General features: G+C 41.9%; 1 protein-coding gene across 2 annotated transcripts in view; it reads right to left on the bottom strand.

The window, feature by feature from the left end:
• The window catches only part of NHSL1 (NHS like 1), a 331,325-nt gene that overhangs the window by 229,916 nt on the left and 77,087 nt on the right, over window positions 1-24,322 (bottom strand). The window lies entirely within an intron of this gene.

The raw sequence follows: 24,322 nt of genomic DNA on the forward strand, positions 1-24,322 counted from the left end.
GGTTTTTTCACGGAACACCTGCAACTGTCAGCCTTGCAATGCCTCATGGGACTTTCCTAGCAATGCTTCATGGGTCTTGTAGTTCTGCACAAGCTGGAGGGCTGTAGGTTGGACACCTATGTGCTAGCAGCTGATGTAAGTGGAAGTATCCAAAAACATCAGAACACCTCTACTTAATTAGGGAATATTTTTTTATTCTATGTAAAGGTAGCCTTAGAGCACATGGTAGCCAATCAGATTCCAGGTGTTATTTCCTTAAATAATTGCCAGTGATTATTAACAATAGTTATATATAGAAGCCTTCTCTCCTATACTCAAACACAAAGCACAGAGCTTGACATCAAAACGATATTGTCCACATCTAGCGGAGATGATACCAGTCACCAGCTCCTTTCCAGGCTGCTTGTTTTTTCAATGTGCTATCAAACTTTTGTATGTGGGAAATATGTGATTACAGCTGGGAGATGCTGGAACAAACTATACAGGAACCATGTCTCTTCCTGAAGCTCAGTCACCAACTAATTAGAGACCCTTCTCTTTCTAAACCATGGACTTATTATCCCTCTACTTTCACACACAGTACTAAAAACCTTTATTTTTGGAAAAATTCCCTATGGGGTGGGACTTTTAAGGTCACTCAAGATAAATAATGTAAATATAAAGAAAATACTTGATAATGATTTTATTATATGCAAAAAAGAAATAGAAAATTGACATACAACATTATATCATTAAAAATGGACAGAACTGGTGTGTATAAAAAAGATGAACATATGGATTCAACCGACTATTTCAATGTGGTCCGACGTTTCGAGGTGAAGACCTCTTCTTCAAGGACTGTATTAGAAATAGTATTTATCTGTAAGTATTAAAGGGATATTGTAACAAATGGTTTGTTGATACAAAAGACAGCAGAAACAAAATATAAGTAAATGCGTCTTAAATATATATACATATTTGTTACATTAGATAATATTTGAACATACATACATGTTTGTTATGCTCGAAATCATTTTAGAGATTATAATATATGTAAATATAAAGATTGAAATTGAACTTACATGGTTGAAAGAGATATGAACACCAATATGTTTTGTCCTTTAAATAAAAGCATGGATTTTTGATCGCACCCACAGAAACTGATGGTAGTTTATTCTGTGACAAGGAGGTTCATTGTAAGCAGGCAGTCAGAGTAGTATTAATGGACTTATCTCAGAAGTGAGGTGTGCACCAAAAGGGCCCAATGCCACAACTGGAGTCCAGTGATGGCTCAAACCAACAAGCAAAGGCCAGTCAACAAATGCTGTGAATAATAAATACATATAATTACTAAAAATTTATCAAAGGGGAAAGGGTTTTTTTTAAATAGCAATTTCCTTTAGAAAAAGTAACCATGTTTGTTAGTTGGTTTGTGTAATCCAAACATATTTTTTACATATATAGGACCACGAATGTAATCCTGTTTACTCCAACCAATCAAATGATCGGTGGAGATCAGAATCATGGTCAATAATAAGTATGTGATATAGGTAAAATAAAGGTACTAAATGTTGCCCAAATGACAAAAAATAAGTCCAGATTTTAAAAAAGATATATATAAGGCATTTGAGATTACTCAACAATAGTGAGGGTGAACACTGACCTTAGACAGATATCTCGTGGCAAACCTCCTCCCAGCAATGGATGCACAAAGTGATCCACGTCGGGAGTGGTGCCTATAAAGGGATACTGTCAGGTGGAGGCGATCATACTGATTGCCTCTCAACCTGTTGGGAGCCATGGGCTCCCCGGGAGGTGCTTGCCAGGCCCGCCCTCGGAGCCAGCCCCGACGCGCACAAGAAGTGCGTCACCAGGGGGACGGGAGCGCAGTCGGCAAAGCGTCTCCCACCAGCACGGGATGTGACGTCGCCACCGCGTGGTTACGCAGGTAGCAGCGTATCCCGGAAGCTGGGTGGACATCCGAAGATGTCAGCAGTGGAGGTACCCAGCTGCCGGAAAAAACCACGGGACCTAAAGAACGGTCCCGGACCCCGTGCTGGGTTGGGCAGAGGGCTCAAATAGGTGCACAAATATACACACAGGTCCACAGAACTATGGGACCTGGGAAATATGTACATATATATAATAAAGCAAAGAATATATATTAAAAAGAGAAATGTATGGCAAACTTTTATATTTTTAAAGAATTTTTAGGTAGACATTGTAATGAATTTAAATGTGAGTACACATGTTATAATAAATTTAAGTGTGAGTACACATATTGTATATATTAGCCTGCAATAAAGGGGACGAGATTGATAATAACTATAGAAGTCACCAATGAGTACCCATATATTATCGATTGCATATGGATATCCACAGCCATCAGCAAATGTGGGTGGAACCAATGCCATGCCTTTTTAACAATTTAAACTTAGATATGCACAGACATCCACCAAAAAGGAATATGATGATATAAAATGGACAAATATAGGTTCCTATATGGAAAAATGGAGAAGAAGAGAGATGCACAGACATGCTATACGCCACATGGAATGGTGAGAGGTAGATGGTATAGTCATTTCTCAATGCCCCCAGATACAAAGCCTTCCAAAAAGGGCCTGAAAGATACCATATCATTGAGGCCCGGGGGTTCCGTTGCCTTCAAAGTGTGGATCCATCTCAGCTCCAATTGGAGGAGGCGCTTGTTCCAGTCGCCCCCTCTGGAACTGGGATGGACTCGATCCAAAGCCAGAAATTTTATTTTGGGAAACTTTCCACCATGCATAATAGATACATGGCGGCCCAAGGGTAAGTCGGGATCGCGTTTCCGCATACTCCTGATGTGTTTATACATACGTTTCCATAGTTCTAGCTTCGTTTTGCCAACGTAAAAGCATTTACATTCGCAGATTAGGAGATATACAATTCCGATAGTTCTACAATTTGCAAAATGTTTGGCCTTAAACTTTTGGCCATTGGGGAGGATAGGATCACGTGTGGTATGCATAAAATCACAATAGTGGCATGCCCCACATGAAAAAGTACCTTTGTACTTACATGGATCGACATTGGACTGGCTTTTAAGTTCACTACGAACTAATTTGTCCCTAAGGGCTGGTGCTCTCCTATATGTGATTAATGGTCTCTGAGGTAGATGTCGACTTAGAGTTGGATCCAGCGCTAAGATATGCCAATATTTGGCAATTATGTTTCTTAAATCTTGGTGTTGATGAGAATAACTGGTGATAATTCTTAGTGCATTGTCGTTTTTTCGGACCTTGGGAACTAAGAGTACATCTCTGTCACTAGCCAATGCTTTCTTATATGCAGATTTTAGCAATTTATGGGAATATCCTCTTGCCAATAGTCGATCTCTTAGGCCGGTAGCTGCTATTTTGAAAATGTCTACGTTGGAACAGTTCCGACGCAGACGCAGGTACTGGCCTGTTGGAATTGAGCGAATCAAAGGTTGGGGATGAAAACTTGTGGCATGGAGGATGGTGTTCCCCGCAGTGGGCTTGCGATAGAGCCCACTGTGGAGAACACCATCCCCATCGCAGAACACCTCAACATCCAAAAAGGTTATCCTGGTGGCATCGGCTTGCATTGTAAATTTCAAATTGAAATCATTTCGATTTAATCTTTCGATACATTTGTCCAGAAGTTCTCTGGGGCCGTCCCAAATTACAAATATGTCGTCGATATATCTCATCCAGGTGCGTATGCAGTCTGTATACATCATGAGATCTTCATCTGTCAAAAAGGTTTTTTCCCATTCCCCCAGGTACAAATTGGCGTAGGATGGGGCACAGCATGTCCCCATCGCTACGCCTTGTACCTGGAGGAAATGGGATTCTTGAAAACAAAACACATTATGTGTCAAAATGAATTCTAATAAGGACAACATAAATTCACCATATGCGTCCAAGCCGGAACTGGTGGCGATCGTGTGGCGTACAGCTGCGACCCCCCTAGAATGAGGGATCGAGCTGTATAGTGCCTCAACATCGATCGCCACCAGAAGACACCCAGGAGGTAGGGTGAAATTGCTGATTTTTTGTAAAAAATCTATGGTGTCGCGTATATAAGATGGAAGTCTTGCAACAAAAGGCTTCAAAAATTTGTCAAGGACTTTACTTGCACTATCCGTGATTGATCCACACCCAGAAATGATGGGTCTACCTGGGGGGTCCCTGGGGTCTTTGTGGACCTTTGGGAGAGCATATAGAGTTGGAACTACCATACAGAACTCCAACATAAACGCCTTTATTAAAATGGTTTCCAATGATGTAGATAAATTGAAAACTAAGTCTCCGCCTGTACCTAACATCACACCCCAGCAGAGACAGGCTGTGAATTCCCTTGCCAATAACCAATCATTGATTATTAAACCAGCAGACAAGGGGGGCAATATCGTCCTAATGGACGACATACAGTATATCCATATGTGTCATAAAATCCTTCAAAATCGTGAATGGTATAGACCCATCACAAAGGAGATCATTAATAAATATAACAAGGATTTTTATGAGTTGGTAGATGCAGCCTATCTACACAACATCATTCCCAAAGATACCTGGGAATATATTCGCCCAGCCTTTCCGGTAGTTCCAACTCTATATGCTCTCCCAAAGGTCCACAAAGACCCCAGGGACCCCCCAGGTAGACCCATCATTTCTGGGTGTGGATCAATCACGGATAGTGCAAGTAAAGTCCTTGACAAATTTTTGAAGCCTTTTGTTGCAAGACTTCCATCTTATATACGCGACACCATAGATTTTTTACAAAAAATCAGTAATTTCACCCTACCTCCTGGGTGTCTTCTGGTGGCGATCGATGTTGAGGCACTATACAGCTCGATCCCTCATTCTAGGGGGGTCGCAGCTGTACGCCACACGATCGCCACCAGTTCCGGCTTGGACGCATATGGTGAATTTATGTTGTCCTTATTAGAATTCATTTTGACACATAATGTGTTTTGTTTTCAAGAATCCCATTTCCTCCAGGTACAAGGCGTAGCGATGGGGACATGCTGTGCCCCATCCTACGCCAATTTGTACCTGGGGGAATGGGAAAAAACCTTTTTGACAGATGAAGATCTCATGATGTATACAGACTGCATACGCACCTGGATGAGATATATCGACGACATATTTGTAATTTGGGACGGCCCCAGAGAACTTCTGGACAAATGTATCGAAAGATTAAATCGAAATGATTTCAATTTGAAATTTACAATGCAAGCCGATGCCACCAGGATAACCTTTTTGGATGTTGAGGTGTTCTGCGATGGGGATGGTGTTCTCCACAGTGGGCTCTATCGCAATCCCACTGCGGGGAACACCATCCTCCATGCCACAAGTTTTCATCCCCAACCTTTGATTCGCTCAATTCCAACAGGCCAGTACCTGCGTCTGCGTCGGAACTGTTCCAACGTAGACATTTTCAAAATAGCAGCTACCGGCCTAAGAGATCGACTATTGGCAAGAGGATATTCCCATAAATTGCTAAAATCTGCATATAAGAAAGCATTGGCTAGTGACAGAGATGTACTCTTAGTTCCCAAGGTCCGAAAAAACGACAATGCACTGAGAATTATCACCAGTTATTCTCATCAACACCAAGATTTAAGAAACATAATTGCCAAATATTGGCATATCTTAGCGCTGGATCCAACTCTAAGTCGACATCTACCTCAGAGACCATTAATCACATATAGGAGAGCACCAGCCCTTAGGGACAAATTAGTTCGTAGTGAACTTAAAAGCCAGTCCAATGTCGATCCATGTAAGTACAAAGGTACTTTTTCATGTGGGGCATGCCACTATTGTGATTTTATGCATACCACACGTGATCCTATCCTCCCCAATGGCCAAAAGTTTAAGGCCAAACATTTTGCAAATTGTAGAACTATCGGAATTGTATATCTCCTAATCTGCGAATGTAAATGCTTTTACGTTGGCAAAACGAAGCTAGAACTATGGAAACGTATGTATAAACACATCAGGAGTATGCGGAAACGCGATCCCGACTTACCCTTGGGCCGCCATGTATCTATTATGCATGGTGGAAAGTTTCCCAAAATAAAATTTCTGGCTTTGGATCGAGTCCATCCCAGTTCCAGAGGGGGCGACTGGAACAAGCGCCTCCTCCAATTGGAGCTGAGATGGATCCACACTTTGAAGGCAACGGAACCCCCGGGCCTCAATGATATGGTATCTTTCAGGCCCTTTTTGGAAGGCTTTGTATCTGGGGGCATTGAGAAATGACTATACCATCTACCTCTCACCATTCCATGTGGCGTATAGCATGTCTGTGCATCTCTCTTCTTCTCCATTTTTCCATATTGGAACCTATATTTGTCCATTTTATATCATCATATTCCTTTTTGGTGGATGTCTGTGCATATCTAAGTTTAAATTGTTAAAAAGGCATGGCATTGGTTCCACCCACATTTGCTGATGGCTGTGGATATCCATATGCAATCGATAATATATGGGTACTCATTGGTGACTTCTATAGTTATTATCAATCTCGTCCCCTTTATTGCAGGCTAATATATACAATATGTGTACTCACACTTAAATTTATTATAACATGTGTACTCACATTTAAATTCATTACAATGTCTACCTAAAAATTCTTTAAAAATATAAAAGTTTGCCATACATTTCTCTTTTTAATATATATTCTTTGCTTTATTATATATATGTACATATTTCCCAGGTCCCATAGTTCTGTGGACCTGTGTGTATATTTGTGCACCTATTTGAGCCCTCTGCCCAACCCAGCACGGGGTCCGGGACCGTTCTTTAGGTCCCGTGGTTTTTTCCGGCAGCTGGGTACCTCCACTGCTGACATCTTCGGATGTCCACCCAGCTTCCGGGATACGCTGCTACCTGCGTAACCACGCGGTGGCGACGTCACATCCCGTGCTGGTGGGAGACGCTTTGCCGACTGCGCTCCCGTCCCCCTGGTGACGCACTTCTTGTGCGCGTCGGGGCTGGCTCCGAGGGCGGGCCTGGCAAGCACCTCCCGGGGAGCCCATGGCTCCCAACAGGTTGAGAGGCAATCAGTATGATCGCCTCCACCTGACAGTATCCCTTTATAGGCACCACTCCCGACGTGGATCACTTTTTGCATCCATTGCTGGGAGGAGGTTTGCCACGAGATATCTGTCTAAGGTCAGTGTTCACCCTCACTATTGTTGAGTAATCTCAAATGCCTTATATATATCTTTTTTAAAATCTGGACTTATTTTTTGTCATTTGGGCAACATTTAGTACCTTTATTTTACCTATATCACATACTTATTATTGACCATGATTCTGATCTCCACCGATCATTTGATTGGTTGGAGTAAACAGGATTACATTCGTGGTCCTATATATGTAAAAAATATGTTTGGATTACACAAACCAACTAACAAACATGGTTACTTTTTCTAAAGGAAATTGCTATTTAAAAAAAACCCTTTCCCCTTTGATAAATTTTTAGTAATTATATGTATTTATTATTCACAGCATTTGTTGACTGGCCTTTGCTTGTTGGTTTGAGCCATCACTGGACTCCAGTTGTGGCATTGGGCCCTTTTGGTGCACACCTCACTTCTGAGATAAGTCCATTAATACTACTCTGACTGCCTGCTTACAATGAACCTCCTTGTCACAGAATAAACTACCATCAGTTTCTGTGGGTGCGATCAAAAATCCATGCTTTTATTTAAAGGACAAAACATATTGGTGTTCATATCTCTTTCAACCATGTAAGTTCAATTTCAATCTTTATATTTACATATATTATAATCTCTAAAATGATTTCGAGCATAACAAACATGTATGTATGTTCAAATATTATCTAATGTAACAAATATGTATATATATTTAAGACGCATTTACTTATATTTTGTTTCTGCTGTCTTTTGTATCAACAAACCATTTGTTACAATATCCCTTTAATACTTACAGATAAATACTATTTCTAATACAGTCCTTGAAGAAGAGGTCTTCACCTCGAAACGTCGGACCACATTGAAATAGTCGGTTGAATCCATATGTTCATCTTTTTTATACACACCAGTTCTGTCCATTTTTAATGATATAATGTTGTATGTCAATTTTCTATTTCTTTTTTGCATATAATAAAATCATTATCAAGTATTTTCTTTATATTTACATTATTTATCTTGAGTGACCTTAAAAGTCCCACCCCATAGGGGATTTTTCCAAAACATATTCTTCATACTGGGATGTGGCACTCTCATTTAGGAACACAGCGGGAACACACCCACTAAAAACCTTTATTGGGTCATTTTTAACAAGGCACCATAATGGGCTAGAAATCATATCTACCAATGTTTCCTTTCAAATCAAAGGAAAACGGGTCAAACGCAGTTTTTAAAATTGTCATTCATACTACATCATTGAAGTAAAGGAGAATTCTTTGATCCATAATGCTTGTCTAACACCTGTAAAACAACATTGTCTACACAAGCCCTATTCATCCATAGACTACAAAAAAAATCACTTTCCTGCAGAATACTATGAATAGGTTTTTCCCTTTCAATTAAGGTGGCCATAGACAATAAAGGGCAGTCATATATGCAGACACAAACTGACAACCCTATGAGATATGTGTCTTTGGTTGGGTCCCTAAACACAGCCAGTTGCCTCAGGTGTGGAAATAAGCATACTAAGACTCCTCAGATACTAGCCTATTAGAGAGAAAACAATATCACAAGGTTTTGTAATCATTCTAAAATCTAATGGAGAAGGGAAAAGTCCTAGGAGTTGCACATCTCTACAAAACTCCAAAAGAAGGTGTATGACAGCCTCAGCATTGCCTGGTTGGAGCCCGGCCTGAGGCTGTCATACATCTTCTTACTGGATTTTGCAGAGATGTGGGACTTCCAGGACTTTTCCCTCTTCCATTAGATGTCTAGAGCTGGGGCGAGCTCTGTCGTTGTCTGCACTGTAAGTGGTTCCTACATAATAGGACCCGATGGAGCCTTGAGCAGCACCTCTCAATTTAATTTGGGTCAAACTGGGTCTGAAAGCTATTGGCTTGAAGGGACCATGACCAGTAGACATTAGATTGTTGTATGGGATGGTCTTAGCTCTGCAGATCATTTATAGACATCTTTGGACAATGATACATTCATATTTTTATTAATATTATTATTTTTCAGGATTTCTATAGCGCCAGCAGTTTATGCAGCACTTTACAATGTTAGAGGGAGACAATACAGTTAAAATACAATAAAATACAAGAGGATTAAGAGGGCCCTGCTCAGAAGAGCTTACAATCTAATGGGGTGGGGCAGGTGAGTCTAGGATGGAAAGGGACCTGGGGGTACTGGTAGACAACAAGCTTGGCAGTGGCATGCAATGCCAAGCCGCTGCAAGCAAAGCCAACAGAATACTGGGTTGTATAAAAAAGGGGATTCACTCCAGAAATAAAGAGATTATTCTTCCACTCTACAAGACTCTGGTCCGGCCACATCTGGAGTATGCTGTCCAGTTCTGGGCACCGGTCCTCAGAAAGGATGTGCTGGAACTGGAGAAAGTCCAGAGAAGGGCAACAAAAATAATTAGGGGAATGGAGGACATCAGCTATGAGGAAAGACTACAAGCACTGAACTTATTCTCTCTGGAGAAGAGACGATTGAGGGGGGATATGATATCAATGTACAAATACTGTACTGGCGACCCTAGCATAAGGAACAAACTATTCAGAGAAAGGAGATACAATAAGACACGTGGCCACTCACTAAAACTTGAGGAAAGGCGGTTTAACCTTAAAGTGCGTAAGGGGTTCTTCACTGTAAGAGTGGTAAGGATGTGGAATTCTCTTCCGCAAGCAGTCGTATCAGCAGGGAGCATCGATAGTTTCAAAAAACTATTGGATGGACACCTTAAAGACCACAACATACAGGGGTATACAATGTACGGTTAAAAGCAAACACACACACACATCATAGGTTGAACTGGATGGACTTGTGTCTTTTTTCAGCCTCACTAACTATGTAACTATGTTACTATGTAACTAAGGTGGTACAAGAGGTTGTAACAGTAGGGAATGAGCTGATGGAAGATTAGTTGGCGGTGTGATAGGCTTCCCTGAAGAGATGAGTTTTCAGGGATCGCCTGAAAGCAGCTAGAGTAGGAGATAGCCGTACAGTTTGAGGTAGAGCATTCCAGGGGATGGGAGAGGCCCTGGAGAAATCCTGGAGACAAGCATGGGAGGAGGAGACAAGGGAGCTTGAGAGTAGGAGGTCTTGAGAGGAGCGGAGAGGACGGTTTGGGTGATATTTGGAGACAAGATTGGTGATGTAGCTCGGGGCAGAGTTGTGAATGGCTTTGTATGTTATGGTTAGTATTTTGAATTTAATTCGCTGGGCAATCGGGAGCCAGTGTAGGGATTGGCAGAGAGGGGAGGCAGACACTGAGCGGTTGGTAAGGTGGATAAGCCTGGAAGCAGCATTCATGATGGACTGAAGAGGGGATAGCCTATGAAGTGGTAGGCCTATGAGAAGGGAGTTGCAGTAGTCGAGGCGAGAAATAACAAGGGAGTGAATGAGTAGCTTGGTGGTTTCAGTTGTTAAAAAGGGGCGAATTTTAGAGATGTTGCGGAGGTGAAGTCTACAAGTTTTTGACAATGATTGGATTTGGGGCTGAAAGGACAGGTCAGAGTCTAGGATTACACCTAGTACCATGGCATGAGGGGAGGGATTGATGGTTGCATAACTAGTTTTGATGGAAAAGTCATAGAGGGGGGCACGGGCGGGGGGGGGGGATTACCAGCTCAGTTTTAGAGAGATTTAGTTTGAGGAAGTGGTGCGACATCCATGTTGATATGTCAGTAAGTATGTTAGCAATGCGAGAGGAGACTTAAGGAGTGAGGTGAGGAGTAGACAGATAGATTTGAGTGTCATCGGCATAGAGATGGTATTGGAAACCGTGGGCGGTTATCAAGTGACCGAGGGTGGCGGTGTAGATAGAGGAGGGGTCCAAGAACAGAGCCTTGGGGAACCCCCACAGAAAGGGGCAATGGGGAGGAGGAGGTAGAGTTGTGGGTAACACTGAAGGAGCGCTGCGATAGGTAAGAGGAGAACTTATACTATGGACAAGATTTTCTCACACTTTTAAAACCCAAGGAACCCCTAAAAACATTTTTAGGCCTAGGGTAACCCCTGCTAAAACCAATTTATCAGGGGTCAGTGGTAAGAATGCCCTTACATTAGTGGCCTATGGGAAGAATGCTCTTTACGGCAGACGGAATGCCAGTGTCTTTGCTCGAGTGTTATTGGGCATGGTACTATGCAGGCACCATCAAATGGAAGGTCAATCAGCCACAGCTCAAGGAACCCTTAGCAACCTCTGGAGGAACCCTAGGGTTCCACAGAACCTTGTTTGAGAATGGCTGCTTTGGATGCATCAATGGTATAGAGATCACTTGTGAACAGCTTCAAGGCTATAGGATGATTCAGAGCTACTTATTTTATTTTTGTCAAAACAGCATAATTCCAGTCTTGAAAACTAAATTAAACCGATGGGTTTCCAATTTCAGAGTAACATAAATTCCCCTTTGGAGGTGGTTTCCTTAGCTTTAAAAGAATTACAAAGATAAGTCAATATTTGCAACTACAATGAAGTATCTTTCAGAATCAGAAGTTTTTTTATATTTTTCTAGTGATTAGGATTAGCATCCTGGTGTAGCTCCTAGCCTCATTTCCCACCACAATCTCTGTATGGTTCTTGGAAAATCAAACGTTATGTGAATGTTAGCCTGATTCTCCTCCGCAGATCTCCGGTTGCTTGCTCCAACTATTGTTTGTTCTTCCTGCAGTAGATAACTGCTTTAGTAAGTTTCCTCCCATATACAGATCACAGATCTGTTCTCTTTCCTTTTCTCCTTTCGGTTATTTTACTTAGTATTTACAATGTTACAGTACTGAGATACTTACATGTGAATAAAGAACTTCAAAATCCAACACCAGCAAGCTGAATGAGAAAAATCACTTGATTTTGCCATCCACTCTAAACAGTGTGGATGGAAAAATCTGCAGTGCCAGCTAATTGAATGGAGTCATTGTTCAACTGACAATGTCCTACCTAAATCCTTCAATTTTTCACTCCACTTTGGTGGAGCTGGGTGGTCCTGAAATAGCATGCTTAAGGGTACTTTCACATGGGCGTACCGATCGAGTCCACCTGCCAGTTTGTCACCTGGACCCGATTGGACCCTTCAGTCTCCTCTATGGAGCGGCGGGTGTCAATGGTCATGAGTCCATTGACACCCACCAACATCCGATTCTGTCCGCTAAAACTAGACGGTTGGGGATCCATTTCCCATCTTCTACAGGAGATTCTACAATCATGTGACTGGCTAAAACCATACAAAACCGGGTTAATTTGAGCAATTTATGTTTGTTGTAACAATTAAAACAATTATAAAAAGACCTGAATGTGTAGATCAGTGTTTCTCAAAAATTCTTTCAGTCAAGGCACCCTTTAAAATACCACAGAATCTCGAGGCACCCCTTTCTAAATTTTAAAAAACGAAGCAAATAGTTTTGCATAATGTGCCTACATCCACATGCGTAGGACACCCAACATTAGCGGTGATTTATTCTTCCAAAGCAAATACACCTTTGCACACTGATACTGACTAGTAGTTCAATGTTGCTCTGCTACCTCGGTTTCTCTCCCTCACTCAGCTAATGTGAACCCAGTGCTGAAGGAAAGGGGCAGGGGAGGGGCAAACAAAGATGCTGTGCAGGTGCCCAACATCCTCCTTATCAACCGATGACATCATTGATTGTTAGGAGACTGAAGGTTGTAATGGTACACAATGAAAACGTGTGGCTTTGCGTAATAGGCAGACTTGGATCTACCCACTGACTTGTATGCAGTTATTGGGCAGTTTCTAGGTATTTTGCCAAGGCACTCCTGAAGACACCTGAAAGCACCCCGTTGTGCCTGGGCACCATGGTTGAAAAAAGCTGGTGTAGATATCAAAAGTTCAATATCCAAGCAAGTATCTTAGGTTGCATGCATCCTGAAATGCAAAGTACTGTCAACGGACATTTGCTGACAGAAAGAGAGAGTAGAATTGGGAGATTTGTATTAGAAGATTGATTTTTGTTTCCCAATCAGCTTTTGCGTTTGAGCCTTCAACTAAACTGTACTACCTAACGCCAAACTAAGGTCTAAAATAAAAAATGATCTGTTGTTAATGTGAAGGCGCCTGGTTATTATTGGTTAGATCTATAATGCACCTGCTGCCCCTTTAATTGTGTAAATACAATGACTAATATTGGTAAAAAAGGTAAAAAGGCGCTGGTATAGATAAAATATTGTGTTGATAAATGTAATAGTAAAGTGCTGCTGGCTCTTGTTTTGCACAACAAGAGCCAGCACTTTACTATTACATTTATCAACCCAATATTTTATCTATACCAGCGCCTTTTTACCTTTTTTACCTAAAATAAAAAATGTATGATCACACAAGCTTCTTATTGCAGATGACATGTCTTTTCTGCAATAAAATAAACTTACCTTCCCGTTCTCATGTTCTTTAAAATGTATACTAACCTGCATAAAGGCACCTCAAGGTACATTATCAGCATGGTGCCTGGGTGCCAGCATTAATGAATTCCTGGGCATTACATTACCCGACGCTGGCAAATCTAAACAACTGAACACCTGGCACCCGGAAAAGGTCAGGGAAAAGATGCTGGTGTTGGCTCTTGCAGATGGCAAACCGTTGCATAGGTGGTGAGTATTGAGGACTTTGGTTGCAGTTTACCTGTTCTCTGTCCCTGCTTTACTAGACTGACTGAATTTTACACCTTTTGGCAGGTAAGGTAGCGATCCGATCCTGATGCGGCTGCAAAAATGCCTCCTGTGCGTGTTTGCTGTGGGAGCGATGCGAATTTAGCCATACAGTTTGTATGGCTAAACTCGCACCGCACAGCTGATCGCATGTAATGTCGGAGCAGTGCGCTCCGACATTACATGCGAACCCCGCACACGCACAAGTGTGAACCGGGGCTTAGACTTACCAAAATCATATAATATGAGGTCAAACCTAAACACTTTCAATTTGTATGCAAATTGGCAGGCCCTTGCACTACATAGAAAAGGTAAATCTGAAGGAAAACGTCTTCAGAAAATCTTATAGTGTGTATGGCCCATAAGACTGGGATGCCATTAAAGTCCATGTGCATGTACAGGCAGGCCTCCCAATACTTTTGACAATATAGTGTATATGTTTCAACTACAAATTCAGATGTTTGCCATGAGTTTACCATTACCTAGTTAGGCCCTCATTCACAATGTCAGGCAATTTGGGAGTGGATTTGTACAGTTTGCCAGGCGCTTTCAGGCTTGAGCATTTTTGTTTTATCTTATAAAACATTCGTTACTAGGAGGAGAGGCAAGAAAGTGAGTGAAAACCACCCAATACTTGTGCTTCTAGGTGATTTTCAGGGGCTCCCACTGAACTGTACAGGCATCAATGAACTTAATGGGAATGCTCATGTTGAGTGCAAAGTGCTTCGAGAAATGTGCTTCAAAAAGCTCCGTTATGAATGGGGTCTAAATATGGGTGTTTTTTTTTGTAACACAGAGGATGTTGATAAGTGTATGCATTCTGCCAAACATTTCATCAACATAGGCATATGTGGTGGTAATACATCACTTTTAAAAGGTAACTGCAGTGATTCGTTGGAACTTGTTCACTGAAGACCGCCTAAAGGGAAGGTGTGAATTCAAGCCGATTTCTTCAAGCAAGCTAAAATTAAATCTTTATGATTTCAACTATTCCAGCTGTGCGCTACAACACCCCTGTGTAATATTTTACGCATAACAAGCCTTTATTATTAATAACCGTGCCAGTGACATTTAATGAAAAAAATTAAGCCACGCACTTATAAAGAAAACATAACACATACAAAATGTAAAGATGCATCAATGACACATCATTCTTCAGTCTGAATGCAAAAGATGACCAGATATTTTAAATTGCTGAAGGCAACAATTCGGAATTCTTAAGAAATGGGTCGGTCTCTAGAGTAGGCATTGATTCTGAAAGATCTAAGCAAAACTTTGAGGTAGGTCATGCATATTTATACATTATGGCGTACTTCTGAATGACAAGGCCCTTTAGCACAAGATCTTATTTCCTAAGTATAATGCCTATTTGCACTTCTGCATGCTTATACATCTCCAATCACAGAGCAATTGAAGATAGTGCCAGAGCATTTGAAAATAATCTACTAGTACGATACAAATATAAGTACAATTAAGCATATGGCAAACAACAAAAACAAAGGGCACAAATGCCTAGTGCATTATACACCTACAGCACCTTATTGAAGAATAAAAGATACTCACAAACCCAGTGTGAATAACAGTGCGTCACAAAATCCAGAAACCATTAGCCAGCCCTATATCGATTTGAATGCCTTTAAATGCATGATGCTACGAGCTGACGCATTTCAGGGGACAAATCCCTTTCCTCAGAGCAAAACACGTTGTTTGCACATTATGAGATTCCCCTATCTTAGGAGGGCTGCAATGCCTAGGTCATCCAGTCCAGGTGCACAGTGGTTATTACACCAAAACACTGTGTTCTGCTTCTCTGGGAGCTCTTAGCCCTATGGTATCAAGTTTTCACTTTCTCAAGTCACAATTAATTATATACTTAATTATCTCTAGCTAAATCTGTTCAGTTTTGGAAGGGTTAAAGCCTGTCAGGTTTTGAGGGTTGCCAGGCGATCCACTGGGGGGATTCCCCTTGCTCAGGCATTCTCAACTAGGGTTACTTCCAAAGGGGTCCTTGAGTTATGGGTGGCTGACCTCCCATTTGGTGGGGCCCGCACAGTTCTGGGGCCAATGCCACTAGGCAAAGCCAGAAAGAAGACACCAATGACTTATTTAGCTGTCTGTAAGGGTGGCATTCTAAACACAATGATAAAGGTTGCATGTTTCTACTGACCACCAATGTAAGGAACATTCTTCCCACTGACCACCAATGTAAAGAACATTCTTCCCACTGACCACCAATGTAAGGAACATTCTTCCCACTGACCATCAATGTAAGGAACATTCTTCCCACAGACCATCAATGTAAGGAACATTCTTCCCACAGACCATCAATGTAAGGAACATTCTTCCCACTGACCAACAATCTAAGGGGCATTCTTCCCATTACCACCAATGCAAGGAGAATTGCTCCTATTGACCACCAATGAAATGGTTCAAGCAATGGTTCCTCGAGATCTGAAAATTATTTAAGGGGTTCCTCTTGGGTTCCTTTCCTCAAAGGTTGAGAAAAGCTTCCCTAGCTTCTTAACATTGTGACAACATTCTTACCAGGACAGACCATTAGGGGGAAACTCCAACAGAGGCATAGAAAGCAATAAAACACTTTCTTCTGTAGACTAGTGTAGAGTAGGGGAAGGCTACCAGTTTTAGGCTTCATTTACACACAAACTGGGTCGACTGCCGGAAAACCCAAAATGCAGCAAAATCGTGGTTTTGTGGCCAGCGGTCAAAACGTTCCTATCCTGAACGCGATTCAGGAGAGGGAGGTTAGGGAAGGTTGAACATCCCCTAACCGCAGCAGCTTCTAAACTACTGTGAAAGCCTATTTGTACATGGACACAGGCTTTTATGGAGTTGAGTTTAGGAGCTTTTTTATGTAAGCAATCTCCTCTTTTAAAATACATATATCAAGCTATGAGCTATAAAAACATTCCATGGAACTCATCGTATATGAAGTGACAAATAATGACATGGTGAGATACAAAGAATAAGCATGAAATAGTGATATTTCCCAGCTACCTAAAGCTTGGTTCCATCTTTAGTAGATAGCAACCAATAATGGTTCCAAGTAGGTGGGGATATCCAACACGTTTCGAGTGAATACAAACAACATCTTCTTCAGGGATATCATAACCACTGTCTTGACCAGATAGCTCCCAGAGCCTTATAGATTCACTATATTATCACTGGACAATAATGTTCACTCCATACAGGACCGCTGGATGTTAATCCAAAAAAAGTTTTGACACCCCAAATAAAAGGTGCCTGCACATTGCCAACTTAATGGTAAAAGGAAGAAAGATCCATTTCTCAATGTGAATTCCCGCAAAAGTATAAAATAACTCTCAAAGAAAGGTATATCTGTCTTCTCCCAACATGTGAGTAAAGAAAATGGTGTGTACATGGACACATAGGCTTTTATGGAGTTGAGTTTAGGAGCTTTGGCAAAATAACGCCAAAAGCTACTAAACTGACGTTTAGAAGCTGTAGTGTACATGAGCCCTTATAGTACTTTCTGAGTCCCCAAATCTACATGTTTTCATGACTGTTAAAAAAAGGCAAAAAAAAAAAACATGTGGCCTGCATTGTAAAATACAAGGCATAGCCCCCCAAAGCCAATACACAATGGAACATTAGCCTGCATAAGAAAACAGGTAATTTTTCTCTGCGGGTAGTGTGAACCTGATCTAAGGCCTTGGTCACATGGACAGTCGGGGGATGGCAAAAAACAGACTGTTGATCCATGTTTTTACAGCCAAACTGTAATGGCGCCACAGGGGGTAATACATATTGCAGTGGCTACAGGCTATACCACAGTACTGCAATACCACTGCCAAACGTAACCCATGAAAATGAAAGGAGCTGTTTGACTATTTCCTGTGTTATTACATCAACATACCTGCAACAAAGGTACAGTAATTCCTTGTTTCATTTAAGTGCATTTATATATTACTATTGCACAATATTTCAATAGACAATACCTGTTTGGCTCAAAAAAAAATAGTCAGAGCACAGGTTTACTTTAATGATGGAAATATGGCACAACAACAATAAGAGACAGGGTTCACGCCTGTCTAATGCATTAACGGGCATCACATAGGCAAAACAATTACATTTTTGACCAATGGTTCCATTTGGAAGAGTTTTGTAAACAGATTCCTTTTATTTGAAAAAGAAGATTGCTTGTTCTCCATTTATAATGCATTTCTTTGATGTGCTTCATTAGTGAGGCCTGAACGTATCAAATGACCCTCCGCTGTTGTATCCTTCCGAAGACACTGAGTCACCTCTTCACCTCACACACATTCCTAACAACCATTTATCCTTAGAAGGAGGAATAAGGTTGGCCATACAAAACCAGATAAAATTAGACTGATTTAGGCATTGTTAGTGACAGAAATATGCAACGCCATACAATGCCATCCAGTAATGAGCACTTCTATCTGTCTGTAAGCAATCGTTAGGCCACAATAGACAATAACGTAGAAGTTGGCTTTGCAATCAACACTAGATTATTCTCTTCACCCACTGACCAAGACGTTTATTGTATATCTAAAGACTTTTTTTTTCTCTAGTTTCCATAAAATAGATGTTGGATAAACCATTGTTAGTTTTTTTTCTGCTGTCTTTGTCCTTTTTGGGAAGATTTTCCATCTCTTTCCTCAACTTGTACAGGGACAATTAGAAGTATCACTACCTATACTTCTGGTGAAGACACTTAAGCCTCGTACACACGCAACCAATTTCCGCCGACCGGTCGTCCATCTTTTGTCCAGAGTGGTGTTTTGTTGGTTGGAATGTGCTCTAGACTGCTCACAAATTTTCCCGCACGACAAAATTCTACTTCAGAAGTGATGTCATGTGTTGGTTTGCTTTCTTTGTGTCCTTTCTTCTCTGAGCATGCCCAGTCTTGCTCATAAGATTTTTCACTGTCGAAATCCGTACTGACTGCATGAAAATAGGACGTGTTTTGACAGAGGACAAACATTTTATAGCCTGCACACCAGATTTTTTTCGGCCGAAAAGTTGGAGTCGGTTGTCGGAAGCATCATACTAACAAGCCGAAAATCGGCGGATCGGTCGTCGGACGAAAATTCCCCGCCGGATTTTGACACGTGTGTACGAGGCTTTAGGCCAACCAAACAGGGTTCAAATTTCGGCTGGTTCAGCAGGAACTGGCCGAGAGTCGAATGTTAAAGGAGATGTACAGCCAAAGTTTGTTTGGCTGTACATCTCCTATGGATCACAAGAGTACAGTTCGTTCTGCACTCCTGTGACCTGTTTTCAGCAGAGAGCGGGCTGAAGTCTGCTGTCGGCTAACGTCACAGAAGTCGGTCCAGGCACCGCGTCATCACGACAATGGAAGTCGGGATCCGCCAGGTGCCTGGACCGACACCCGGCTCAGCCTCTCCGTGAGCCGCTGAGATCCTGAGACGGCCACTCTGCCCCCTCCACAGCCCAGTGCTCCAGTGAGCGAAGAGGGGGCAGAGCAGAGAGCTGCTGACTGAAAGTGGTGGGGTTCGATCACTCGGTTCTCAGTGTAGAGGTGCCGGGGGGCCTAGGTAAGTATAAATGGGGGAAAAAAAAGAATCCCATACTTCTATTTTAATGGGCAGGCTGAATGTATGGTTGGATCAACTTGAGTACACCCAGCCTGCCGGATTCTCTTGCGATTATCGCTAGCGGCTTGCCCCCACCCCCCGACGCCAGCAGAAAATTGTTTAGCAGGATGGTATCCCCTGTCAGCACTGTCTGTGTTGATAGGGAAAACATGTGGTTGCAGGAAAGAAATTTGTACCGTGCATGGCCTGCCTTACCTGCCTGCTCATGGCAATCCAAAAGCATAAGAAATGTTAAAGCATTGGTCAGGACAAGACAAAAAACATTTGCAGCATATCTTTATAAGACATTCACATATCTTCATCTGTTTATCCCTTTAAATAACCCGCAAGCACACAGATATAGATGTTGATCTTTTAGAATTGTACTCCCAATCCTGTTGTGAGCCGACAACACACAGCAATTGTCTGGACTGAGTGGTATCAGCACTACGATCATCTTTTACTAAACTATTTAACCAATCTCAGTTCTCGTTTATTTGCTAAAACTGGAGAGTGCAAAATCGGGGCGCAGCAGTGCATAATAGCCAATCAGCTTCTAACTTCAGCTTATTCAGGTAGGCGTGGTATACACCAATGCATATTTTGGTGCTTTTTGCAGAACAGTTACCGTAATTTAACATGGTTTCCTAAGGGACACGTTCACATCTATGCTTTTCTCAGCCGCAACATTTTTGGAAAGGGTCAGGGACTTTTTTAAATGCAAAGCAACAGTGCTTTTTTTGTTCAATAGACTTCAACGGAGGAGCTGCAGAAAAGCATGTAGTGTTTTTTTGCCAAGATTTGCGTTTTTTTAATCTGGCCAACAACAAATTGGCCAAAAAAACGCAAAAAAAATGCAAAAACGTAAATTGCAGCAAAATGGCAGGTAAAATTGCGTGTACAAAAAGCACCGCAGAAGCGATAGAAAGCAAACTGCATAGGTGTGAAGGGAGCCTTAGGCTGTGACAATAAAACCTGGAAGCTGATTGGTTTCTATGCAGAGCCGCACCAGATTTTGCACTCTCTAGTTTTAGGAAATCAACCCCAAAGGCTTATAATTCTGTAGTTCATGATAAAACCTAGAAAGGATAAAGAGCCTCTTTGAGATAACATGGGAAGTGTGGAGAGGCCACGAGACAGCTCTGAATTTCTGGCAGGATCAACAGTTTGTTTTTTCTATGCACTTATCGAAGATACATAACATAATGTTTCCAATGCTAGATTTATCAAAAGAGAGCAAATAAGAGAAGTTTTTGTTAAAATCTGTTTTATTACAAATCTTCACGTTACATAAAAAGGTAACAATAAAGACAAAAAGTAAGGCAGGCCATACACGTTATAGTGTGTAAAATAGTTCCCAGCTCTAGTTTATTTTACACAGTTTTTCAGGCGGACCTGATCGGATGCTCCATGCATCCCTATGGGGCAGCGGATGACAGGGGAGACATGTCCGCTGACACCCGCTGCTATCCGCTTCCGATCCTGTTCGTGAAACCCTATTTTCCATCCAACGGATCGGATGAGAACGGACAGGCGGTCTGTTCTCATCCGATTCCCCCATAGAGGACAGCGGGGATCTGACAGCTCCGTCTCCGCACACAGAGCTGAGACAGAGCTGTCACCTGCCTGCTCAGCGGGGATCGATCCCCCGCTGAGCAGAGAGCAGACTTTGTCGGACATCGCATCCTGTGAAAGGAGCCTTAAGCCCCGTATACACGCGTCGAAAATTGGCAGGGAATTTTCGTCCGACGACCGATCTGCCGATTTTCGGCTTGTTAGTATGATGCTTCCGACAACCGACTCCAACTTTTCAGCCGACTATAAAAATTTTGTTGCCCGTCAACACAACGGCCGATTTTCACGCAGTCAGTACAGATTTAGACGGGGAAAAATCTGATGAGCAAGACTGGGCATGCTCAGTGAAGAAAGAACACAAAGAAAGCAACCCAACACATGACATCACTTCTGAAGTAGAATTTTGTTGGGCGAGAAAATTTGTGTGCAGTCTAGGCACATTCCAACCAACAAAACACAGCTCTGGACAAAAGACGGACGATCGGTCGGCCAATAATCGTTGCGTGTGTACGGGGCTTTAGGCTGGCCATAGATGGTAACTGCTGAACCGGCCGAGATTGGAACAGTGTATGGGCAGGCTGAATGTACCAAGTTGATCGATCAATCAATTTGGGTGCAACCAGCATGCCAGGTTTTATCTGTGAATATCGCTAGCGACTGCTATATGTGTCACATATTGTATGTGCATATTGTCATTTTATTTTTTCTTATTTGCTGTTACTTTCCCACAAAAGTAAGGGTCTGTTCCCTGCTGAGAGTATGGGTAACTTTACAATCCAGTGGTCAGTCACTTTAATGGTCAATATTATATTTCTCTATTTTTTTTTTTAAGTGGACACTGCTTCCTCCTTCCAGTTTGCTTTTGCTGTCTGGCCATCCCATACACCAATTTAAGCTTTAGGCTTGTTTGTAAAACCAAAGTACTGTTTTTCTCCAAAGCGTTGGCAGAACTATTTAGCATATCTGTGATTCCGGGTTCAAAACGGGCAGATGACCAACTTTAGAAAATTGAGTATTACGCCAACCAAGTAAGCCACTACTTACATGCTATATATACTCTACAATCTGTAATACTTACTCTTTTACAAGCTTAGAGCCAATTCACACCTACGTGTGCGTATTTTAGCGCACGTGGTATTGCAAACACTTGTAAATGGGTCCTTATAGCTTCCCTTTAAAAACACACTAAACTGCAGAGCAAAGGTGGGAACCAACCACATAAGGAACAAGGAGATTGCATTCTCATGTGATTGACTGTAGGTAAACAAGAAGGTGTGAATAGGTCCTAATTGTCAACTATTATCTGATACATAGCTCTTAACTTTGTTTCCAATATTTTTTATTGAAATTTTTGAAAAAGCGTACAAAAGGTTGAAATTTGAACATTTGTCAAGATAAGATTAGCGACATCAAAATGTAATCGTATTATTATTATTAATATACAGGATTTATATAGCGCCAACAGTTTGCGCAGCGCTTAAGATCAACTACTGGATTTCAAAGAATTATGTATACAATATTACAAACCCAATTATATAGCAATATGCGTCTTATAACAACATCTGGAATTAGTAATCACCAACAATATACATGCATCACATCAGTATAATAGACGTCAACTGGAACCAATCTATCCGGTACATACCGAACTATCCTGTTCAAGTAAACATAGCTCTTAACTTTGTTGCGCATCCTATAAGAAGAAAAGTAAGTATACATTTATAAAAATATATAAGTATATGTGTATACATGTTATAGACACTTATGCTGGCCATACACGTATAGATTTTATTTCCGGAAATTTTCGTTTTAAGAAAATTTGTTTAGTTAGTGGGGTCAAATTGATGTCCGTTTTCGACTGCAGTGATGGCAAAATTCAAAGGGGCGGGAAGGAAAAACTTTTCTTGATCAACAAATTTTCGGGCAGTGTATGTGGTTATCGCTTATAAATGACATTCATTTTTAAAATTGAATGTTAATAGCAAAAGACAATTTTTGAACGACATTTGTCCATTCATCGAATGTTTAACCTCCTCCCGCCCGCGCTATAGCCGAAAGACGGCTACAGCGCGGGCTCTAATTTCCGGGAGGCCGTCTTTAAACGGCCTCCCAGTAACAGGCTTCCCGCGCGCTCCTGCGAGCGCGCATCTGGGAAAATCTGTGTCGGCCGTGTCCCTTGGACACAGCCAATCACAGATCGTGGTGAATGGCCAATCACAGCGGCCATTTACCACGTGATCGGCCCATGCAATGAGAGATGATCTCAAATGTAAACATATGAGATCATCTCTCATCGCCAGCTCTCCTTCCTCACACAGAGACTGCGTGTGAGGAAGAGGAGAGCCGTCAGCGGTAAGGGGAACACCGAGAAATGTAATCAGGGCACTGATCACCAGTGCCCTGATTACACAAGAGGGAAAAAAAATGCCATAACTGCCCACAGTGCCCGCCATCTGTGCCCCCATCAGTGCCCACAATCAGTGCCCATAGTGCTGCCAGTCAGTGCCCATCAGTGCCTGCTCATCTAGGCACTGATGGGCACTGACTAGCAGCACTATGGGCACTGAGTGTGGGCACTGATGGTGCTGCCCATCAGTGCCGTCCATCAGTGCCACCCGTCAGTGTCCATCAGTCCCACCCATCAGTGTTCATCAGTGCCACCTCTCAGTGCCCATCAGTGCCGGCTCTCAGTGGCCATCAGTGCCGCCCGTCAGTGCCGCCTTTCAGTGCCCAGCAGTGCCACCTATCAGTGCTCATCAGTGCGGCATATTAGTACTTCCTCATCAGTGCCACCTCATCAGTGCCCATAAGTGCCACCTCATCAGTGCCCATCAGTGCCCATCAGTGCAGCCTATCAGTGCCCATCAGTGCCGCCTCATCAGCGCACATCAGTGAAGGAGAAAAATGTATTTATTTTCAAAATTTACTCACAGAAAATAAGAAAAACTTTTTTTTTTCAAAATTTTCTGTCTTTTTTCTTTTTTTTTTGTAAGAAATAAAAAACCCAGAGGTGATTAAATACCACCAAAATAAAGCTCTATTTGTGTGAAAAAAATGATAAAAATTTCATATGGGTACAGTGTAGCATGACCGCGCAATTGTCATTCAAAGCGTGAGAGCGCTGAAAGCTGAAAATTGGCCTGGGCAGGAAGTGGGTGAAAGTGCCCGGTAGGCAAGTGGTTAAAGAATTTTCGTTTGAATATTCTCGTCCTAAAATCTATACATGTATGGCCAGCGTAAGGCCCGCTTCAGATCTGTCCAGTCCATTGCTGTGCATTACCACTGTCAATGCACCACAGCACATATAAAAGCGGACATGCACTAATTTTTTTT

The sequence above is a fragment of the Pelophylax lessonae genome (genome assembly GCF_965119305.1).
Source record: "Pelophylax lessonae genome assembly, chromosome: 3".
Taxonomy (NCBI): domain Eukaryota; kingdom Metazoa; phylum Chordata; class Amphibia; order Anura; family Ranidae; genus Pelophylax; species Pelophylax lessonae.